The following is a 22148-nucleotide window of genomic DNA, read 5'->3' on the forward strand; positions in this document are numbered from 1 at the left end:
GAGGGGGTGCTGGAGGCGCCCGTCCATCTTAATCATCCGTTGCAGCACATCCGCCACGATGAGGAAGAGGTTGGGGGAGAGGGGATCTCCCTGCCTGAGCCCCCGCCGGAGGTCAATCCACCGCCCAGGACCCCGTTGAGCAGGATCGCTGACCTGGAAGTGGTGAGGATCTGATCCATCCAATCGCACCACATCGTCGGGAAGCCCAGCGCCACAAGGATCCGCCGCAGACTCGCCCACTCGATCGAGTCGAAAGCCTTCGCAAAATCAAGCTTCAAGACCAGGCACGGCACCTTGCGCCGGAAGCAAGTCTGTACCAGCTCGGTGGCGTAGACGAAGTTCTCGGATATGCTCCTGCCGGCAAGAAAGCCCGTTTGGTCGGCGTCGACGAGCCCCCCGATCTGCAGCTGGAGGCGAGACGTGAGAGCTTTGCAGATCATCTTGAGAGAGCAATTTTGGAGCGAAACTGGGCGGTACGAGCTGGGGGCGAAACTTAGAGACGTCTTCGTCAGGGAATATGCTATGGCACCCTCTAAGGCTCTAACACGTGCAGCAGTGATCTCTGCGGCAAGCTGCTGTTCTCTGAGGAAGTGTAAAAAGCGTACTTCTGAAGAAGGTGCACCGTTTGGTATGCATGGGTGATGCTGCCTGCTGTCTTGTTAAAGTTTAGCTTCGTGCATGCACCTGATAAACTAGGCATCACTCGTGGATAGTTGACATCGATGCAACTGAGCCTGCTGGAGTTCGATATGTCTGTGTGCTGTTATCTATGATTGGGCTTAAAGTTGGAAATCAAGATGCGTGCACTTGTGTGCGTTCTGTCCGGCATGAGCAGCCAACTGTGTAAGCTATCAACAGTTACGGTGATAGGATTACATGCCTTGTTTTCTGGTTTTATAAGCTTCCTCTGAGGAGCTGTAGCATGCAGTTAACCCAACCCATGAACTCCTGGTTAAGTACATTATCTTCTGAATTTAGTCCATACACAGATCAAACAGTTAAATGAATTACTTTGCATCCATTCAAACGGGGATTCTATGAGTGCAGTGAAGGTCTTGTATGTCTTGCACTTACAGATCAGCTGATGGCCAAGGCGTCGGACCTAACAGGTTTCATGGGAAGTGCTGCTTCAAGTTGTTCAGCTACTGTTCCAGTGCCAGGTCAATTGTTGATCACAGAAGGGTGATCGGTAGATGTGGTGATAGTTGTGTCGTATGGATGTTTGGAACCTAGATTGTGTTGTGTGGTGTTTTCTTTTGGTTTTGTTGAACTATATAGGTAAGGTAGGTTTTTTACCCCGTAGTATGGTTTTCGATGCTGAGACCATGCAGCGGGTTTTCCTACCAAAAACATTCCATTTTTGAAAGGGGAATGATCCCAATTGGAAAAGGTGCGATGCGATCCATAGCCACATTTGATACACAATGAATTTGGGTTTTGAATTCTCTTTTCTAGGTGCGCGATCCTAGAAGCAACACGCCCGAGGTTTGACTGCATGTACATTTTCCCTGCTTGTGTAGGACGAGGCAGCAAGCAGAGAGCGCACGCGCGAGAGGAGAAGAGGCCAACGAAAAACCGCCGGCGTATACCTCATGGCGCCGCGGTGTCTTGGCCGTATGGGGAGGCTGGTTCACGCGATGTCGCCGGCGGCGTGTACTCCGGCACAATCGGTGTCCGCTGAGGGTGCTCCGGCAGGGGCGACCTGAGAACACACGAGTGGGAGTCATCCGGAGCTCCACTGACTCATCGACATATCCATCTCATGTGTTCCCAATTCGACCCTGCAGGAACTTCCTCGCATATGCGCTACCCTATTCTTCTTGTAAAGATGCTGACCGAAATCTGTTTGCCGTCGATCCCTTTTCTTCAGGATTTGGTCTTATAGCTTTTCGTGCGGCCGAGGGAGAGGATCTGACATCTGAGGTGTTGTACTGCTACTTGCTGGTCGCCGGGAGAAGTACGCACGTACTACTCACTGTGTCGTCATTGTGTCGATGCTCAACAGGCGGACAGAGCGGGAGCAACTGAGCAAGTACAGCTTGTACTGCAGCCACCTGGTCTTGCTCGCCCCGGTAGTACTGCTTCGACGGAAGTACCTATCGACTAGTTTCAGCTAAGTACAAGTCTGTAGGAGCATTACAGGAGTGAAATCAACATGTGATTGCAGGATGGCCACTCATTCACCAAGGAAATGGTCTTTTTTTTTGCGAATGTCTTTAGCTTTGTCTTAACTTGTTCACGCTGAAAGAAAGCGGACTTCAGCTGCAGGTTGTTCCATCTGCACTATCTGGATAAACTACTCCCGTTAGAGAGCTGCAGTAACCCTGTTTAATTGACAACTGACTTCCCCTATAAAATCTGTTTTGCTAATTCTCATCAGACTGAGATTTAGTTAGTGCTCGGTCAGCTTCATAGCCATTAGATATTTAGATTTGATTTGTAATTTATGCGCCTCTACATGTTGCAAGTGTGCAAGTGGGAATCAACTGACAAAAAATTGTTCACTCGTTTTTTTTTTTTTTTGTTCACTCGCAGTACAAAAAGTATTCTTGCCGTCCATCTTGCGGCTCTCCTGTAAGTGTCGTCCTGTTGCTCGTGGCCGAGGATGAAGGCCACCCCTTCCTGACGAACTTGGGCGTGCTTGACGCGCCGCTGCCATGTCGGTGGTGTGCATCCAGATGAGGACTGCGGCGCGGCCACGGTTCTAGTGGAGATGCAGATGAAAGCAACACGTTGCAGTTGTTCATGTGGCCGTTAATGACTGTTTACATGTCTATGTTAATGGTTGTTAATTTATCTGGTAAACAAATGGAGTGTAGGCAACCAAACGGCTCTCCTCGTGCAAAAAAATCGTATGCAGACAACCAAACGATACCCACAACGTAACTGAATCCCTGTTTTTGCTTGGCCCTGCTCACCTCAGCAGTGCCAGATCGAGACGAAAAATGTGATGTAGGCAACCAATGCATCCTAGCAGATCGAAGCTGAACTTTGGACAGTGAAGCCTAGCATGACACTCAGCGGTCACTAACTAGTACAGAACAAACCTATTATCCCGGCCCGTAAGACCCTTTTATCTCGGCTGGGCAACCGGGATAACAGAGACGGAACAAAAGTCCAACCTTTTATTCCGGCCCGCTTATTAACCGGGATATATAGTTCACTACGTGGCTGCGATGCAGGGGATTAGGTTGGAGTATCTTTTGTCCCGGCTCGTAATCCCAACCGGGACAAAAGGTTTCATTTTTCATTTTTATTTATCATTTATCATTTATCATTTGCTTTTTTCATTTTTCATTTTTATTTTCTTTTTGTTTGACTCGTTACTCTCTCACTTTGACCATTGTTAACACTAATTACACTTAATATATACTTAAATTCTACACTTGGTCACTTACCGGTCGATCACCCATCTTCAGCATGCTTAACTGCTCGGTTCTTTCCTGCTGTGCTTCCACGAATGTGATTGTACCTTGTTGTAAATACTATCATAAGATAATAATATAGAATTCCAATGTGAGGAATTTGAATATGCATATAATATGGCCAAATAATTAATATCTTTAAATCTATAAACCACAACTCGACAAATAATATATGCATAACAATTACAAAATGCGAGGAATTTGAATATGAAGTAAGTTTGTTTTTATTTATTTATTATTATTATTATCAAATAATATATGCATTATTCATATAATGTGGCCAAATAATTAATATCATTAAATATTTAAACCGCAACTAGACAAATAATATATGCATAACTATTAGAAAAATGTGAGGAATTTGAATACGAAATAAATGTTTTTATTCATTTATTATTATTATTATTATTATCAAATAATATATGCATTATTCATATAATATGGCTAAATAATTAATATCTTTAAATGTTTAAACCGTAACTAGAAAAATAATATATGCATAACTATTAGAAAAATATGAGGAATATGAATATGAAATAATTTTGTTTTTATTCATTTATTATTATTATTATTATCATATAATATATGCATTATTCATATAATATGGCCAAATAATTAATATCTTTAAATGTTTAAGCCATAATCGGACAAATAATATATGCATAACTATTAGAAAAATGTGAGGAATTTATATATGAATTAATTTTATTTTTATTCATTTATTATTATTATTATTATCATATAATATATGCATTATTCATATAATAGGGCCAAATAATTAATATCTTTAAATGTTTAAACCACAACTGGACAAATAATATATGCATAACTATTAGAAAATATGAAGAATTTGAATATGAAATAATTTTTGTTTTCATTCATTTATTATTATTATCATATAATATATGCATTATTCATATAGTATGGCCAAATAATTAATATCTTTAAATGTTTAAACCGCACAAGAACATCTGGTAAGATATTCATATAATCATAGCGTACGAACTTCTGGTAAGATATTCATTTTACTTGTGTGCTCCAGAACTCTCGACTAATATGTAAAGAATCTAAAATGGACATAATGCACATAAAGAATTCTAGTACCTTGTCTTGTTATTTTCTACCTTTTTATGTATTAGAAATTGTAGTCTACAAATGCATATCTTTTAACATCGCAAACTCAATCACCGAATTATTCATATATGCAGTATTCATATTGGTGGATTGGATAATAGCATGTGTCACCTTGGTGAGATACAATTTAAATTCAGTGAAAACCTTTTGGATGAGTTTTCAGATGATAGTTTGCTCTTCTTCAACAGAAACTCAATTCGGCTCCCGGGTGCGTATGATCCCTCTACCATAAAAACATATTTCCAAGTGTTAAAAAATTTTGACAAAAAAATTTACATGTACATCTCCATAATATATGTGTATTCGTCCAGTTTCACGAAAAAGTGATATTTTTTGTAGTCTAAGCGAAAAAGAGAAAATTTATCTTGGGACAAGTCTTTGTTTCAGCACCGAATTTTGTCTTTTTACACACGCCACATGACATGTCGATTTTTCATGAAACGACTTTGTGAGCGCGTAGCACATGGAGATGTACGTGCGAAATTTTTGTTTCAAATTTTTTGACATTTTAAAATGTGTCTAACATGTATTTCAAAATAAAGGGAGCATACGCTCCCATGTGCCAAAACATCACTCCTTCTTCAAGGCAGAGACACAATCCTAGATACTTATGCATCCCACATAAGAAAACTCGATCATATACCCTGGAATATGCATCCCCAAGAATATGGCCAAATAATGTGGGGAATTTGGATACGACATAATTAATATGCGAGGAATCTGTAAACTGCAAGCCGAAAAATATGAGAAATTTAAATAACAAAAAAATATTCGATATATTGAAACGATTCATAGTTCATACAAATATAGAAGACCACCATCTACTCATCATCTCTAAATATTGAGACGATCAACATGGCTATTGTAGCCAACCAGCATCCAATGCCTCCTAGCAATCTCGAATCCCATGCGAGCGTCTAGAGCGGCATAATGCACTTGCTCGTAGCTCAATGGAAAATTGGCTCATCCAAAAGTCAGCTCATCTTCTTTTTCTTGCATGGCGATGTCCATCTTCTTGTACTTGTTCCGCTTCTTCGTCTCAAGATTTTTCCAAATGGTAGAGTTTGCCAGATCATATAGACTCGGAGTGGGCTTGTTGGTGGGGTTCGGGAGTATCTTCTGGAGGTCGTACGCGAAGTAATATGAATACCGTAGGGACTCAGCATTTGCACATCATTGCCGATAGCCGCGGCGCAAAATCTGATGTTCCCGTCCTGCAAGAACTCCTTGAGAACTTGTGGCACTTCATCGGCACAACAAATCTGGAATACCAAAGTCTTGGACGCCACTGAGAGTTGAAGGACGGCGGCGCGCTGATCACCCTCGCGAGGGTTGGTGAACTCATAGTCCAAGCCGACGCACTTGGTCGGTGCGGAGTCGAGAAAGTCCCTCTTGAGGTCGCGGATCTACTTCTCCACTCTTGATGCACGGAGAGCGACCGTGACCTTGAAAGCCATCCCTTCGGCCATGAGATGGTATATCCGAGATCGAGGAGCCTTGGCGCGCGTGAGGTGCTCCATTGAGGCCTGAATGTCGACGGGAGAGAGAGCTTTTGTGGGAGCGATATGAGAGATGTGAGAAGAGATGTGTGGCAATGGTGAGGAGATGTTAAGCATATATGAAGGTGAGGAAGGTGAAGATGAAGAGGCTGGCCGCCGGCACCGGCGACCCGAATTCTGTGCGCGTCGGCGACCCGAATTCTGTGCGCCAGTGATCACGAGGACGATCGGGTTCCGCGCAGGAACGAACCGTTGGATTTTATGTTCTGGCTCGTGTCTCCAGCCGGGACAAAAGAGCTGCCAGCAGTGACAAGGTATTAACTTGTCAATGCCTACAAGTAGTAGACTAGGGTTTCGTTGGATGTAGAGGGCAAGTAGATCTCGAAGGTGTTATCACCAGATTTTGGCCAAATCAGGAGGTGGGCCGTACGAGAGATGGGCTTGGAAGATTACGTGTAGAAGATCTCTGAAGCGGCCTTGCACGAGGAGTTTGGGCTGGATTGCCCGTGTATCTTTAATTATGGTAGATTGTATCTTAGATTAAAAGTTAGAGTTTGTATCGTGCACGGTGGGGATTATTCCCACGTTAGAAAGTCCCCTGGACTATAAATATGTATCTAGGGTTTATGGAATAAACAACAACACACGTTCAACCAAACAAATCAATCTCGGCGCATCGCCAACTCCTTCGTCTCGAGGGTTTCTACCGGTAAGCGACATGCTGCCTAGATCGCATCTTGCGATCTAGGCAGCACAAGCTCCACGTTGTTCATGCGTTGCTCGTACTGAAGCCTTGTTGATGGCGAGCAACGTAGTTATCATAGATGTGTTAGGGTTAGCATAGTTCTTCGCGTAACATGCTATCGTAGTGCAACCCTTGCATGTCTAGCCGCCCTCACACCTATCTTAGGTGTGGGGGCGGCACCCCGCTTGATCATTATTTAGTAGATCTGATCCGTTACGGTTGCTCCTTGTTCTACAAGGATTAGTTTAATATCTGCAATAGTTAGGCCTTACAAAGGGGGAGGATCCAGCGGCACGTAGGGTGTCGTTCGCTAGTCCTAAACGGGATGTTCCGGGATCAACTTCGTGTTGGTTTTTAGGCCTTGTTTAGGATCGGCTTACGATCACCGTGCGTGGCCGCGAGGCCCAACCTGGAGTAGGATGATCCGATTATGCGGTGAAAACCCTAAATCGTCAGTAGATCTAATTAGCTTTATCTTGATCAAGCAGGACCACCATATATTCGTGCACCCCGTACGAATCATGGGTGGATCGGCTCCTTGAGCCGATTCACGGGATAACTCGAGAGCCGATCGAGGCTCGTATTTAATGTTTACGTGTATGCCATGCGAGGAAACTAAGCGAGGCATCTCCATCACCTTCCCGACCAGGTATAGGTCAGGTGGCACGCCCTGCACTCAGCATCGGACGTGTGACCGGAAGGCTTTGCGGGCCGTCGCTCGGAGGGACCTCAGCCAGCCGCAGCTCTAGGTTGTTCCCGGCTCTACGGTGTTGACCTGTCGCTGCCCGCCGGTGGGTTTCTGACGTCAACACATTCTGGCACGCCCGGTGGGACCATCATCTACAGCTGAGATGGCGGACGGCACGCCAGTCACCTACGAGGAGCTGCCCGACGAGCTCAAGAAGAGGTATGACGAGATCAAAGTCACCCTCGAAGCCGACCTCATCGGCTCTTTTCAGAGAACCCGTTCCCATGGCATCAGATGGAAGGGGTTCTCACCGCAAGGTGCACTCGATGGGATAGACCTCTCGCGCCGTCGGAGGAACGCACCAGGTCCCTGCGGCAGGAGATCAACTACTTGGTGGCTCACTCGCTACACCGTCACTGCGAGAACCTGGTCAACACGTTGGAGCGTGTCGCTCTTCGCGTGATCCGAGGAGATCATGAGGCACCGAGTACTCGCCGTCGGGACCAGCTCTCGGGACGCATCAAGGAGAGTTGCCACTCCGGTCCCGTCCACCGCTGCCATATGCGTTGGCAGCACCGGAAGTGCCGGCTACACCGGCATTCGTCGTCTACAAGATCGGTGGTGACCCTAGTGACTACCGAGTTCTTGCCCGAGGCGCCTAAGGAGATCCCTCACGGGTACACGTGCACGTATGTGCCGGATTGTGGCAGCCGGGCACTCACAAACCAGGCCACAACATCGGGGACTTACGGGAAAACAGGAGGAACGTCGGCGACGAGCTTGAGAAGCGGACGTGGCTAACTAAGTACGCCACCCCGACGAACCTCCGGAGCTCAGCTCCTGCGGTTGGCTCGGAGGCTGGAAAAGCAAACATGGCTGGCTAAGTACGCCACCCGGCGAATCTTCGAGTTCAACTCCTGCAGACCAGCACAGCGGATCAGATCGGTACCATGCCGAGAGACCGGTTCGGCATGGTGCCGAAAAGGAGGGCAATCGGCTATTCCAAGCCGTACCCCGAGCGACTACGAGATGATCCCGCTACCACCTAAATATCGGCTCCCTGATTTCTCCAAATTCGGTGGATCGGATGGTTCCAGCTCCATCGAGCACGTCGGCCGATATTTGGCGCAACTAGGACCGGCTTCGGTGTCGGATCAACTACGCGTGAGGCTCTTCTCACGGTCCCTCACGGGATCGGCTTTCGGATGGTACACCTCTTTGCCACCGGACTCCATCCGGACTTGGAAGCGGTTGGAAGAGCGGTTCCATATGCGGTACCATTCGGAGGCTTCCGAGTCCGGCATTGCCGATCTAGCACAACTACGTCGAAGCGCGGAGAAGCTGTGACAGAGTACATCCAGCGCTTCGAGGAATCTTAGGAACCGATGTTATTCGGTTCGTATAACTGAAAAAGAAGCGATCGAGTTGGCGGTAGCAGGCCTTGCAACACAGCTCAAGGACATGGCCTCCCAAGCAGATTATCCCTCACTGGCGCACATGGTTCGAAACTGTCGAGCATATGAACAGCGCCACCCGGACCTGTACCAAGACAAGTTCAAGCGTGCGGTGAGTCCCGGTCGATGCGGAGGAAGACGAAGTTCCTGCGGGAGACCAAGAGGTAGCGATGGCTGAATGGACTCGGGGAGGAACCCCGTGTCCTGCAAATGGGTAAAGCCACCGGGCCCACCCGGGGATTTGATTTTGACGTGACCAAGACTGAGCAAATCTTCGACCTCCTGCTCAAGGAGAAGCGAGTTGACGATTCCTGAAGGTCTCAAATTCCCCACGGTGCAAGAGCTGAACGGAAAGCCATACGCAAATGGCACAACTCGCTCTCCCATGCCACCAACGACTGCGAGGGTATGGCGTCGGCACATCCAAGCGGCGATAGAAAAAGGGCGTCTAATTTTCAACCGATACGCCATGAAGGTCGACACCTAGCCCTTTCCCGCCGTTAACATGGTGGAGTGCACTTACCCTGAAGGTTGCCAGCCAGGATCCTCGTTCAGCATCAACATGGTAGGACACTGGGAACCACTCGGCAAAGATGGAGACGAGGTCAGCTGCTCTCGTAGCAAGGACACGAGAGGAGGCCGCTCCACGCGATCGGCTCCATCATGATGGCAAGCGCTACGTCACGGAGGAGAGGTGAAGAACATAAGATATCGGCGACCCCTCTCGATCACCTCCTCAACAAGTATGTAAGTCGGTATGACCAACGCCGACGGTCCGCTATGATGATGAAGGAGATCGTCCGGCTAGAGAAGCCGAGAGGACATCGTCGGCACGATCGCGATGAGGAGGAGCACGAGCGCCGTGCCACGGAAAAATCAAGGGAGCAAGATGACAACGCCAGACACTGGGACTGCCCCTTCTTCAGACACTGCTGGGATTCAGGAATGAGCCGATTGCCCACAATCGGCAATTGCCCGAATGCAACCGAGAGAAGAAGGAGGCAGCCAACGTGTACGTGTTCGAGCGCTTAGGGCCTCTCCCGCCACAAAGCAAACGCGTCGAGTCCCCTCGGTGGGCAGATCTCGAGGATTCCGAAGACGAGGGACAAGAAGAAGAAGAGGACAGGTACCACCGTCCAAGGTGGTGCCCCGACGGACTCAGCCGTTCACAAAAGCGCGGGGTTCGGCGATTGCGCGGCCTGGAGGAAGCCGAAAGGTTATACCTGCATACGCTAAGGAAGGCACGGCCTGATCTGGCTGCGAAAGTTCAGCGAACCCTGGATGAAGAGGGTCGTCCACGGAAAATGGAGTGGCGTCCCAAGCAAAAGAAAGCCGATGATGAAACATCGGCTGGCACGAACATGGTGCTCGTCCTTCCGACGGAGCTTAGTGCTCCACGATTCTACGATGCGCTCAAGGTGGACGACAGCAGGCGCATCAAGTCAGAGGTTGGGCTGGTTTTGTCCACCAGCCTGACCGAGTAGCAAGATTAAACCAATGAGCAAACGGGGCGAGGCTGTTCCTTGTGATCGGCCCCAAAATTATGAAGGAACATTACAGAACCTTCAGTCAGCGCTCCAATGGATATGGAGGCCGATTCCAGCAATCGGCCAAAATTGTCTTCACCACATGTTCTGCTTGTGTTCAGCATCGATCCACTGGGCAGCGGCCACGTCGGCGGATGAAAGTCAGCACGAATCCTCGCGGAGCCGACGTGCAAGCGCAGTACCCTGGCTAACCATAAAAGCCGATATCCGCGGTCATTCGGCGGATTCGGCTCGGGGGGCATATAGTCAGATGAACATGTGCAGATAAACATGTGTAAACATGCGTGCAGTGAAACATTGGGGGCCGATTAAGAAAAATCGGCCAAATAAAAAATTTTTTTTTGCGCAAGAAGCGAAGCCGATGCGCAGCCATCGACTCTAGTACAGTTACACAAGACCAAGACCTACTGGCTATATGTTCAGAGTTTGCATCAACATCGACGTTCAGTGGAAGAAAGCTGATCAACGATCTGTGCATCCTCGCCGGTATTCTCGCCTTGATTAAGGCTCGGGGGGCAGCTCGCCCTAAAATATCTTTAGAGAGCCGATTTTGTTGGAATCGGCTGTTTCTGCATTACAACGTGGAAATCAATGACGACGCGTTGGCTCGCTTTGGATGGGGCTCGGAGGGCGACTCGCCCGAGAGGTTCTTGGCTTTGGGAGCCAATTTTTGTTGGAATCAGCTGGCTCCACGTTGCAGCTGTTCTGAAGAATGATGCTTGGTTACGTAGTCATCGGCTCAACGATCCAAGCTGATTCAAAGAACAGTTCCGGGATTCTTTTGGGAACATCCGCTCAAAATCAAAGGAAGCCGGTCTGCTGCGATCGGCTGCACCCAGTGCTATCGTCATCGGCAGGGCTAGTTAACTTGGAAGGATGACTGAATTAGCTTGTCTCGCTGGTCATTAAGCATTGGTTAGCAACCGTCAAGGTCAGATCGGCTGAGTCGGCATAAAGAACATCGGCAAAATCAAAAGAAATTTTTCATTGATAATAAGATTTCTTACAAAGAGGAGCCGATTGCTCAGTCAAAGAGGGACTGATTGCCTAGTGCTAATCCTACGCTAGTAGGTCCCTATTCTAAGGAGTCGTTGCCGTCTTCGTCGACGCCGCGGTAGCTGTCCTCATTGCTGCCGTCGGCGAAGCTCCTCGTCGCTGCTGCATCGTAACCTTCGGCCGGAGGCTTCTTCCTCGTCATCATCATCGTCCTCGTCCATCGTGCCCGCCCGGATGCGTTTCGACGGCGGTTCGTCGAGGAGGTGTCGTCCTCCGTTCCTTCTTCATGTCGGAGGAGATGTCTTCGTCTTCGACATCCTCTTCTTCCCTTTGGTGACGGATGTGAATTTACCCGGAAGGGAGGGTCGTCTCTCGCTCTCCGCCTCCGATGCTCGTCAACCGGGTAGCGGAGGTCATCTTCCCCGTCGGTTAGGGGCATGTCCCCATCGACCGGAGGAGGTCCTCGCCCTCCGCACGAAGTCAAAGTCCCACTTCTGCTTGTCCCAATGTTTGGGAGCCGGCGGTTGTACGCCTCGCAGTGCTTGTCGTGCTCTGGAACCAACTCGCTTGAGGAAGAGGATTGGAGAGAGACGGAAGACGAGGAAGAAGACGACATGGCTGAGGGAGAAGAGGGTTTTTTGTTGCCGATGGCAGGGACGGAGGAAGGTGATGAAGAGGGCTGATCGATCGGCACAGTTAAATAATGAGAAGCCTGGTGGAAATTTAATGTCATTACAATTTTCGAGGAGATGACGCCAGAGCTATCGAATTTTGCAGAGAAGCTGAGAAGACAGGGCATAATGATGACGGATACTGCAACAGCTCTGCTCTGCCACAACATGACCCTTCAGAGGAAAAACAGAGTGGTTTTGGAATTATCATTGCCAAAACCAGGGGGGCATGTGTTATCACCAGATTTTGGCCAAATCAGGAGGTGGGCCGTACGAGAGATGGGCTTGGAAGATTACGTGTAGAAGATCTCTGAAGCGGCCTTGCACGAGGAGTTTGGGCTGGATTGCCCGTGTATCTTTAATTATGGTAGATTGTATCTTAGATTAAAAGTTAGAGTTTGTATCGTGCACGGTGGGGATTATTCCCACGTTAGAAAGTCCCCTGGACTATAAATATGTATCTAGGGTTTATGGAATAAACAACAACACACGTTCAACCAAACAAATCAATCTCGGCGCATCGCCAACTCCTTCGTCTCGAGGGTTTCTACCAGGTAAGCGACATGCTGCCTAGATCGCATCTTGCGATCTAGGCCGCACAAGCCCCACGTTGTTCATGCGTTGCTCGTATCGAAGCCTTGTTGATGGCGAGCAACGTAGTTATCATAGATGTGTTAGGGTTAGCATAGTTCTTCGCGTAACATGCTATCGTAGTGCAACCCTTGCATGTCTAGCCGCCCTCACACCTATCTTAGGTGTGGGGGCGGCACCCGCTTGATCATTATTTAGTAGATCTGATCCGTTACGATTGCTCCTTGTTCTACAAGGATTAGTTTAATATCTGCAATAGTTAGGCCTTACAAAGGGGGAGGATCCAGCGGCACGTAGGGTGTCGTTCGCTAGTCCTAAACAGGATGTTCCGGGGATCAACTTCGTGTTGGTTTTTAGGCCTTGTTTAGGATCGGCTTACGATCACCGTGCGTGGCCGCGAGGCCCAACCTGGAGTAGGATGATCCGATTATGCGGTGAAAACCCTAAATCGTCGTAGATCTAATTAGCTTTATCTTGATCAAGCAGGACCACCATATATTCGTGCACCCCGTACGAATCATGGGTGGATCGGCTCCTTGAGCCGATTCACGGGATAACTCGAGAGCCGATCGAGGCTCGTATTTAATGTTTACGTGTATGCCATGCAGGAAACTAAGCGAGGCATCTCCATCACCTTCCCGACCGGGTATAGGTCAGGTGGCACGCCCTTGCACTCAGCATCGGACGTGTGACCAGAAGGCTTTGCGGGCCGTCGCTCGGAGGGACCTCAGCCAGCCGCAGCTCTAGGTTGTTCCCGGCTCTACAGTGTTGACCGTCGCTGCCCGCCGGTGGGTTTTGACAGTCAACAGAAGGTTTCAGCCGAAAAGTGCTCGACGAAATAAAGCTAGGGTTTGTTCAACAATGATTCGATGATCCTCTCGTCCCTCGACCCCCCCTTATATATGAGGCGGAGCCGAGGGATTCATATTGTACACGTTACAAAGTCCGGGAAGGTTCTTAACTCATCCCGTAAGATTACAAACAACTCTTCCTATTACAACTCTAACTTTCCTTAATAATATCTTCGGGCTTCCGAGTCTTCCTATATTTCGGGTAGTGGGCCTTCATCAAACCCCGGGTACTATCCTTGGCAGGCCCATTGGGGATGCCTATGTCATTAGCCCCCGAGATTTTGCTTGAATCGTAGAGTCAGGGAAAATCTCCCCTGTTTATTTTTACTCGACAACTTTGACTTATCTATATTTCTTCACATGAATTTCTATATTGTACAGGGATAATGGTAGTTGGGGCTAGTTCATCTGACGGATCAGGTACTAGTTAACTGCTCTAGTGGCAATCCGCAAAAACCTACTTCAAGATCACGTCCCTGGACATGATCTCGGGATACCTGGTGTAAACTTCGACGAGTGCCGCTTAAGGTCTTACCATTCCGTCGAGTCCCAGTTAAATTTATCGGGTACCTAACGCGTCCGTTAGGATTTTTCTTCGTATCTGTTGATACGGATAAAAGTAGCAAACCATCGTCAGAGATGGGGCCACGCCGCACAAAACGGATCTGGGGTCTTACCTTCGCAGTGTTTTGCGACATTCAGAATTTATTCGCAACTTTTGGCGTTCTGAGAATATATTGTCGAGTGCTTATTCGGCTGTTGGAATAGCACATTTCATCGAGTCAATGTATGACTTATATTGCTCTCCCGATGGGAGTATATGTAGAGTTATCTTTATAACTCGAAATATGCTCCTTCTTCCTTCCCTTACTTTTTTTCTTTCTATTTTTCTTCTTGATAATTTTCATCGGGAACGCGAACAGCGTTCCCGATGGGAGTAGCCCCCGAGGCTACAGCCAAGGACTTGTGCTTGGTTGTAGGCTCAACATTTTAGTACACCTTGTCGCTATATTGTCATTCTTTCTCGATATTTTCTTCTTTTCATCTCTCGGGTGCGCGAACAGCGCTCCCGACGGGAGTAGCCCCCGAGGCTATGAACAAAAGCTTGCGTTTGATCATAGGCTCCCGCAATGTCTATATTGTCATACTCGAAATTTACTTTTTTCAAAGTAGCCCCCGAGCATTTGGGCAAAAACTTGTATTTGATCAAAGGCTCCCGAAGTATTCAATAATTTTCCCTGTCGTCAATCCTCTTTTATTTTCCCTGTCGAAATTTTTCCCTTAGTCAAATTTACTTCATCTCTGTTAATAGTCGTAATTTTTCTGCCTTGTGGGTCCATTGTTTCCACCACGTTGACACGTCGTACAAGTGGGGGACACACGTCCTCCGCTTTTCCTGGCGCACGTACTGTAATGCCTGTTCCATTCCATCCCAGTAAAAATACTTTTTTACCCTTCATCTGCAAGATCTTTTTTTACCGCACGATTTCTTCATCCAACGGTGCATTGCTTCGCGCAATTCCTATATAAACCTTTCTTCAACCTCCGTTCGCACCTTCGCTTGCGCCGCACCACTGCTCCTCTTTGCAAAAACTTCCACTGCGCCCAACTCTCTTTGATCTTACGCACGCACGAACTTTGCTTCTCCAGTGCCGTTGATGCCACCGCGCGCGCGTCTCACTCGCCACAGTACTCCAGAATCCAAGATGGCCGCTGAAGATCTTGAGTGGGAGAGATCTAAAATCTCCAACCAAGACGTCAACATGCTGAAGAGGCTAGGCCTGATGAAGAAGGAGGACGCCATCCGCTTTCCCAGCGAAGAAAGCTACCCAACCCCTCCAATGGAGTACCGGGTTAGTTTCGTTGATCACCTCATCCGCGGCCTTTCTGCCCCAATTCACGATTTCCTCCGCGGCCTTCTTTTTGTTTATGGGATTCAGCTGCACCAGCTGACCCCTAATTCCATCCTCCATGTCGCCATTTTTATCACTCTTTGCGAGTGCTTCCTCGGAGTCCCTCCTAACTGGGCTCTGTGGAAACGCATTTTCTGCCTCCGCCGCAATGGCTCCCACAACGCCACCTATAACATAGGCGGCGTTGTTATCTGTGTCCGAACTGACGTTGATTACTTCGACGTCAAATTCCCCGACTCTGTCCAAGGGTGGCGCAAAAGGTGGCTTTACATACACGAAGAAAGTGCCAATTCTGTTGAGCACAACATAGTCCCTTTTGACGGAAGTGCCAAAATTCTGCGCCGCCGCTCCTGGGATGCTGAAGCTTCCGAAGAAGAGAAAACGGCGACAGAAGCACTTATGTCTCGTATTCATCAACTTGAAAATACTCGAGGCAAGGAGCTGCCTGGTGTCCAAATCACCGCCTACTTCCTTAGGATTAGAGTGCAGCCCCTTCAGGCTCGCAAAAATCCCCTTTGGACGTATGCTGGTGCAAATGACGCCAATAGGCTCTCCAAGGATCTTTCTTTGAAGGACTTGGAGAAGCTTATTCGAAGAATTTCCTCGCTCAGCAAGAAGGATCCTATTCCCTCCTCTTGCCGCGTGGAACCATATAGTGCCGCCAATCCTCCCCCTCAGGTATTTTGTCTTCTCGAATTTTTTGTCTTGTCCCGAACTTTTCCTGCATCATATTTTATTGATATCTCTATAATTTTTCTTTTGTCGCTATTTTCCTGTAGAACCATCCTACTTTGGCGTCCCTTCCTCCTCTTCCTGAGGATGGAGAAGTCGAAGAAAGGGCTATCGTCGCCGAAGACAACCAAGACGCCCCCTCGTTTATGAATGAACCCGTAGATTCTCGAAAATCTGCGGGTTCTTCCGAAAAAGATGCTGCCTCCGAGGGCACCACATCGGCACAATCTCCTCCTCCTGCTGTTTCTCCAAGGAACAAAAGGAAAAGGAATGACGCCGAGGATTCCGGCACCTCCAAAGCCGAAGAAGTTGATCCTTCACGTCAGAAGGTGGCTTATGATCCATATCTTGAATCCCTCATCAGCTCGTAAGTTGTCTTTACTTCTTCTTATCTTTGTACTCGAAGTGTTTTGTCTATCTTGCTTTTTATGCTGTCGTCTTTTGTTCGCAGTGATGATGAGGAAGAACCACCAACTCTTGACGCGGCTGCTCGAACGAGCTCGTCGCGTACTCTAGTTGTTTCAGAGACACCGACTCGAAGGAGAGAAATCCTCGCCTCCTCAACTGAATGTTGGTGCTCCCACTCCTCCTTCGAGCCCCCTTGTTCCTTCCCCAAAAAGGACAAGGGTGGAGCCAGTCGTGGAACCTACCCTTGAATTGGGTAACTCCTCCAATTCCTTCTTGGATGACGTAAGTTCTCAATCTGCTTATCACTGTCTAAATTTCCTCTTGTTTTCTTCTGCATGCCTTCGTATTTTTCCCATATCGACAGTTTTGCTTTCTTTTTCCTTTGACAGCCTATGGTCAAAGAGCTTCTTCGCATCGGTGCCCAATTTGTTGGGTACCGTGAATGTGCTAGCAAAGCTGAAGGTACTAATTTTTTATGACACCCGCTTTACGATTTCCTGCTCCTGCTTTGCTTGTATTTTTAAAACTTCTTGATTATTGTTGCGGAGAAACTTGCGAAGCCAACAAGCTTGTCGACACTCTCACTCGAAACTAGAGCAGAGTGAAATGGCTCGCAAGAAGGCTGATCTTGATGCTAGCCGGGCTAAAACAGAGGTCGAAGAAGCCACAGCCAAAGCTGCTGGTGTCGAAGATCTGCAGAGGAGATTGGCTGACGCCGAAACTGCTTTGGATGAACACAAGGCCTCCCAAGCTGCTCGTGAAAAGGTAATCACCAAACTCTTGACCTCGCAGAACCGGCGCTTTGTCGGTAGTTTTATCGTACCCTTCTATCCTTTCCTTTTTTAATATTAATTTTCCCTCCTGCTGGCAACCAACGTGTATTTTCCTCGGCAGCCAAAACAAACCAAGAATTTGAGCTTGAAGATCCCGACAATGATCCTCTTCTAGACGCACTCTCTTTCTTGGAATTTCATGGAACTGAAGTTCGCGAGGGCATAGATCATGCCGACGCGGGTTTATCCAAGTTGTTCCCCTACTTCTTCCCCAAGAAAGAGGAGCCCAAGACTTTCCTTGCCCTTGCCAAGGAATTTAATTCGTCAGAAGATCTTGGACTGAAGATGCGCCAGGAAAACATGAAAGTTGCTGTCGAAAGCACTATTGCCTTGGTCGCGGACAGCCAACAAACTGTCGACTGGACGAAAGTTGGCGCCACCGAGCAGATAGAACGAAAGAAATGGCGTTCGTTGATCAAGGCAGCTAAGCCCAACACGAAGAAAATCTTGGCCTATCTCGGGATCAAGCCAGCTTCGACTCCCAGCTCCTCAAAGCCGGAGGTCTAGTTGAACGCCTTCTCTTTTTCTTTCTTTTGTTTTTAATGATGTCGCTAAAGTAGTTATTTGGCGACACGTACTCCATTAGCTCCACTGTAACGCCTTTGTAATTATTCCGAAAGATTAATGAAAACTCTATCTTGCTTGTTGATTGATGTCGACTTTTGTTGTTAAATTTCAGTTGGTATTTGATAACTATACTCCGTCTTCCGCTCCTTCCAATGCTTCGCCTTCTCCATCTCGCTCAAGGAGAACTCTTACTAATACTACACCTGTCGAAGATTCCTTGTCGCAAGAATTGGATGAACTTCGGCAACAACTTCAGTATGCAAAGAAGCAAACACTTGTGATGATGGAACAGTCTCGTAAGGCATCTGAAGCTGAAAAAATTGCACTTCAGCAAGCTCGCGAGGCCGTGGCTGCTAAGGAAATCACTGCTTCCGAGGCTGAAAAGGCGACTACTCGAGAAAATTTCATGCTCGAGTTAATGAATGAAGCCAGCGCGGATATGTCGGGTATGCTTATCGCATCCTCCCCCCTCTTTTTGTTATAAGACCACGATACCTTCCGTCTTCATGCCACGTCACTTAAAATTTTCTGCTCTGTTGTTTGATAGATTCCTTTATTGATGCTGCTGCTGAAGAAGAGAGGGTAAATACTAGGACAAACCTCCTTGTTAACCTTGCCCTTGACCATGGTTCTCTGTTCTGGGCTACCCCGGAGAGGACCCGACAGATTGTCAGATTTCAGGATCGCACCTCTCAAACTCGCGACTTCCTTGACTTCTGTACCAGGACCCTGTCTATGGTTTATAACTCCATGTTTCCTCGGAACATTCAGCCACAAACTCTTCCCGGGCTAATGGGGAAATTTAAGGATTCCCACAAGATCCATGGTTTTGTCAAAGCTCAACTGGTAGCTGGCGCCAGGTTTGCCCTTATCATGCTTCAGATCTGCCACTCGAAGCTTGACTCGACCCAAGTTGTTGCGAAAGTTCATGAGAAGGTAAGGCGTCGAAGAGTTGGTGTCGACCGAATTAACACGAAGGTTTCGCCTATAGCCGAAGAAATGATTGAAGACCTTCTTCGAATGGATGCCGACTTTTTTGCGGACGGTCATTATGCTCGATTTTCTTGGCGCTCGCTCCCGAAGAAGGCGGAATTACCCTTGATGACATATTGAATCACGACTAATTATTTTCCTTTGGTGGATGACTCTTCTTTGTAAACCACGATTGTGATTATATTGTGAAGCAATCATCATATTTCTATATTTGTCTAGCCCCCGAGTGTTTCGGTGGCTATTTTCTGTATTTGTGTATTGCGAGGTTTTGAACCAAGGCATTTATTCAATATGTAGTTTTGGCGAGTATCAGCCCCCGAGCTTCTTTGTCGAGTACTATTTTGTATTTTTATTGACTCGCGAGGTATTTTAATACCAAGGCGAGGCTTTCTTTTTTCGAAGAACTATATTGAAATTCGTCGGGTCTGAGCCTTTGAGCGTGTCGATGAAGAAAAGCTATATTGTCACTATCTTTATTATATTGCAGCACCGCGAGCCCGCCTCATTAAAAACCTTTCCCGGCCCCACTCGGTGCCCCGAAAAAGGAAAAGAGTGTGTCTGAAAACTCGCGGGCGTTTCAGTACATTGAAGTTTTACAAGGACTCTATTTCAACTCTAGGCGTAGAACCGCCTGAGTTGCGCCACGTTCCAGGGGTTTTGCTCCTCCACCCCTGTCTTCTTGTCCTTTATCCTGTATGCTCCTCCTCCGATTACTTCCGTGACAATGTAAGGGCCAAGCCATGGTGACTCGAGCTTTTCATGACTTTTTTGCGTGAGCCAAAGAACTAGGTCTCCCACTTGAAAGGATCTTGGCCGCAAACGTCGACTGTGGTAATTCTTCAAGTCCTGTTGGTATTTGGTTACCCGAGACAGTACTTCGTCTCTAGCCTCGTCGAGTGCATCGACGTCATCTTCTAACGCTTTCCTCGACGCCTCTTCATCATATTCCACGACTCGTGGAGAATCATGCTCTATCTCGATTGGTAGTACTGCTTCTGCTCCATGAACCAAGAAGAACGGAGTTTCTTGTGTTGCTGTGTTTGGTGTTGTTCGTATGCTCCATAATACACTGGGCAGCTCCTCTGGCCAGGTGTGTCGAGCTTTCTCCAGTGGTGCTAACAAGCGTTTCTTGATGCCGTTGCAGATAATTCCATTAGCTTTCTCGACTTGACCGTTGGTCTGCGGGTGCGCAACTGACGCAAAGTGTAACTTGATACCCACTTCTTCGCAATAATCTTTGAACTCGTGGGATGTGAAGTTACTGCCATTGTCTGTGACGATGATGTGGGGCACTCCAAATCTGAAGACGAGGCCTTTTACGAATTTAACTGCGGATGCCCCGTCTGGTGAGTTTATCGGCTTCGCTTCTATCCACTTTGTAAATTTGTCGACAGCTACTAGCATGTACTCCTTTCCTCCTGGCCAGGATTTGTGTAACTTTCCCACCATATCGAGGCCCCATTGAGCAAAGGGCAAGACAAGGGTATTGGCATCAGCTCTGCTGCAGGTGAGTGGGGTTTTGCGGCAAACCTTTGGCACGCGTCGCAGGTTCGTACTATCTCCTTTGCGTCCTCTATTGCTGTCAACCAGTAAAATCCAGCTCGAAAGACTTTGGCAGCAATAGCTCGGCTACTTGCGTGGTGGCCGCAAATTCCTTCGTGTACATCCTTCAGGATCATCCTTCCTTCCTCGGGTGTGACGCACCTCTGTAGTACTCCCGAAATACTTCGTTTGTATAGCTCCCCTTTGACCACAGAAAAAGCCTTTGATCGTCTAATAACTCGCCTCGCTTCAACTGGATCGTCGGGTATTTCCTTCTTCAGGATGTATGATATGTACATCTGCATCCATGGTATCTGTATCATCATGACCAGGTCCTGATCTTCTTCTTCTTCCTCTTGCTCTTCCTTGGTAGCCCCCGAGGGTTTTTTTCTCCTTCTTTTTTGGTTTTGTCGACTTCGTAGATCTCTCTGTTATCTCTTCCCAAAATACACTTGGCGGAACTGCAAGACATTGCGACCTGATGTTTGCAAGAACGTCGGCTTCGTCGTTGCTCAATCTGCTGATATGATTTACTTCGCATCCATCGAACAACTTCTCGAGCTCGTTGTAGACTTCTTTGTATGCTATCATACTATCGTGGACTACGTCGCATTGGTTCATGACTTGCTGAGCCACCAACTACGAGTCACCAAAGATTTTTAGTCGAGTTGCGCCGAAAGCTTTTGCCATCTTCATCCCATGTATGAGGGCTTCGTATTCTGCCTCATTGTTAGAAGCGTTTGGGAACGTCATCCTCAGGACGTACTTCAGCTTGTCGCCTTCTGGTGATATTAGTATTACACCTGCACCAGCTCCTTCTAATCTCTTGGATCCGTCGAAGTTCATGGTCCAGGTTCTCGATAAATCTGGTGGTCCTGTGTTTTGCAGCTCCATCCACTCTGCGATGAAGTCTGGCAAAATCTGCGACTTGATTGCTTTTCTTTTTTCATAGGTGATGTCCCGAGGGGAAAGTTCTATTCCCCAAAGGGAGACACGACCCGTAGCTTCTGGATTGTTTAGTATATTTGACAAGGGAGCTTCGTTGACCACTATGATCGGGTGTGCCGAAAAATAGTGGCGCAATTTTCGTGCTGTTGTGAACACTCCATATGCTAGCTTTTGGTACTGAGGGTACCTTTGTTTTGAGGGCGATAAAACTTCGCTGACAAAGTATACTGGCCTCTCGCACTCCGTGGAGTTTTCCTTCTTCCTCCCTTTCGACGACAAGGACCGTGCTTACTACCCGGGTGTGGCCGCAATATACGGCAACAGAGGCTCCTTCTCTTTTGGCGCCACCAAGATGGGGGTGAAAGATCGAGATGTCGCCTAGAGGGGGGGGTGAATAGGCAATTACAAACTCTCGCGGATTTGTCTTGTAAGAATGCGGAATTAAACTAACGTTTAGTTTACAAGCACAAACCCTAAGTATGCTAAGTTCAACTAAGTGTAACAATAGCAACTAGGGCTAAGCAAGATAGGCACAAGATATATGTAGCACAAGTGATAGCAAGATATATGAACTTCAAGCACGATGGCTATCACAAGGAAAGAGAGCTCGG

This window comes from Lolium rigidum, chromosome 7 (assembly GCF_022539505.1).
Source record: "Lolium rigidum isolate FL_2022 chromosome 7, APGP_CSIRO_Lrig_0.1, whole genome shotgun sequence".
Classification (NCBI taxonomy): domain Eukaryota; kingdom Viridiplantae; phylum Streptophyta; class Magnoliopsida; order Poales; family Poaceae; genus Lolium; species Lolium rigidum.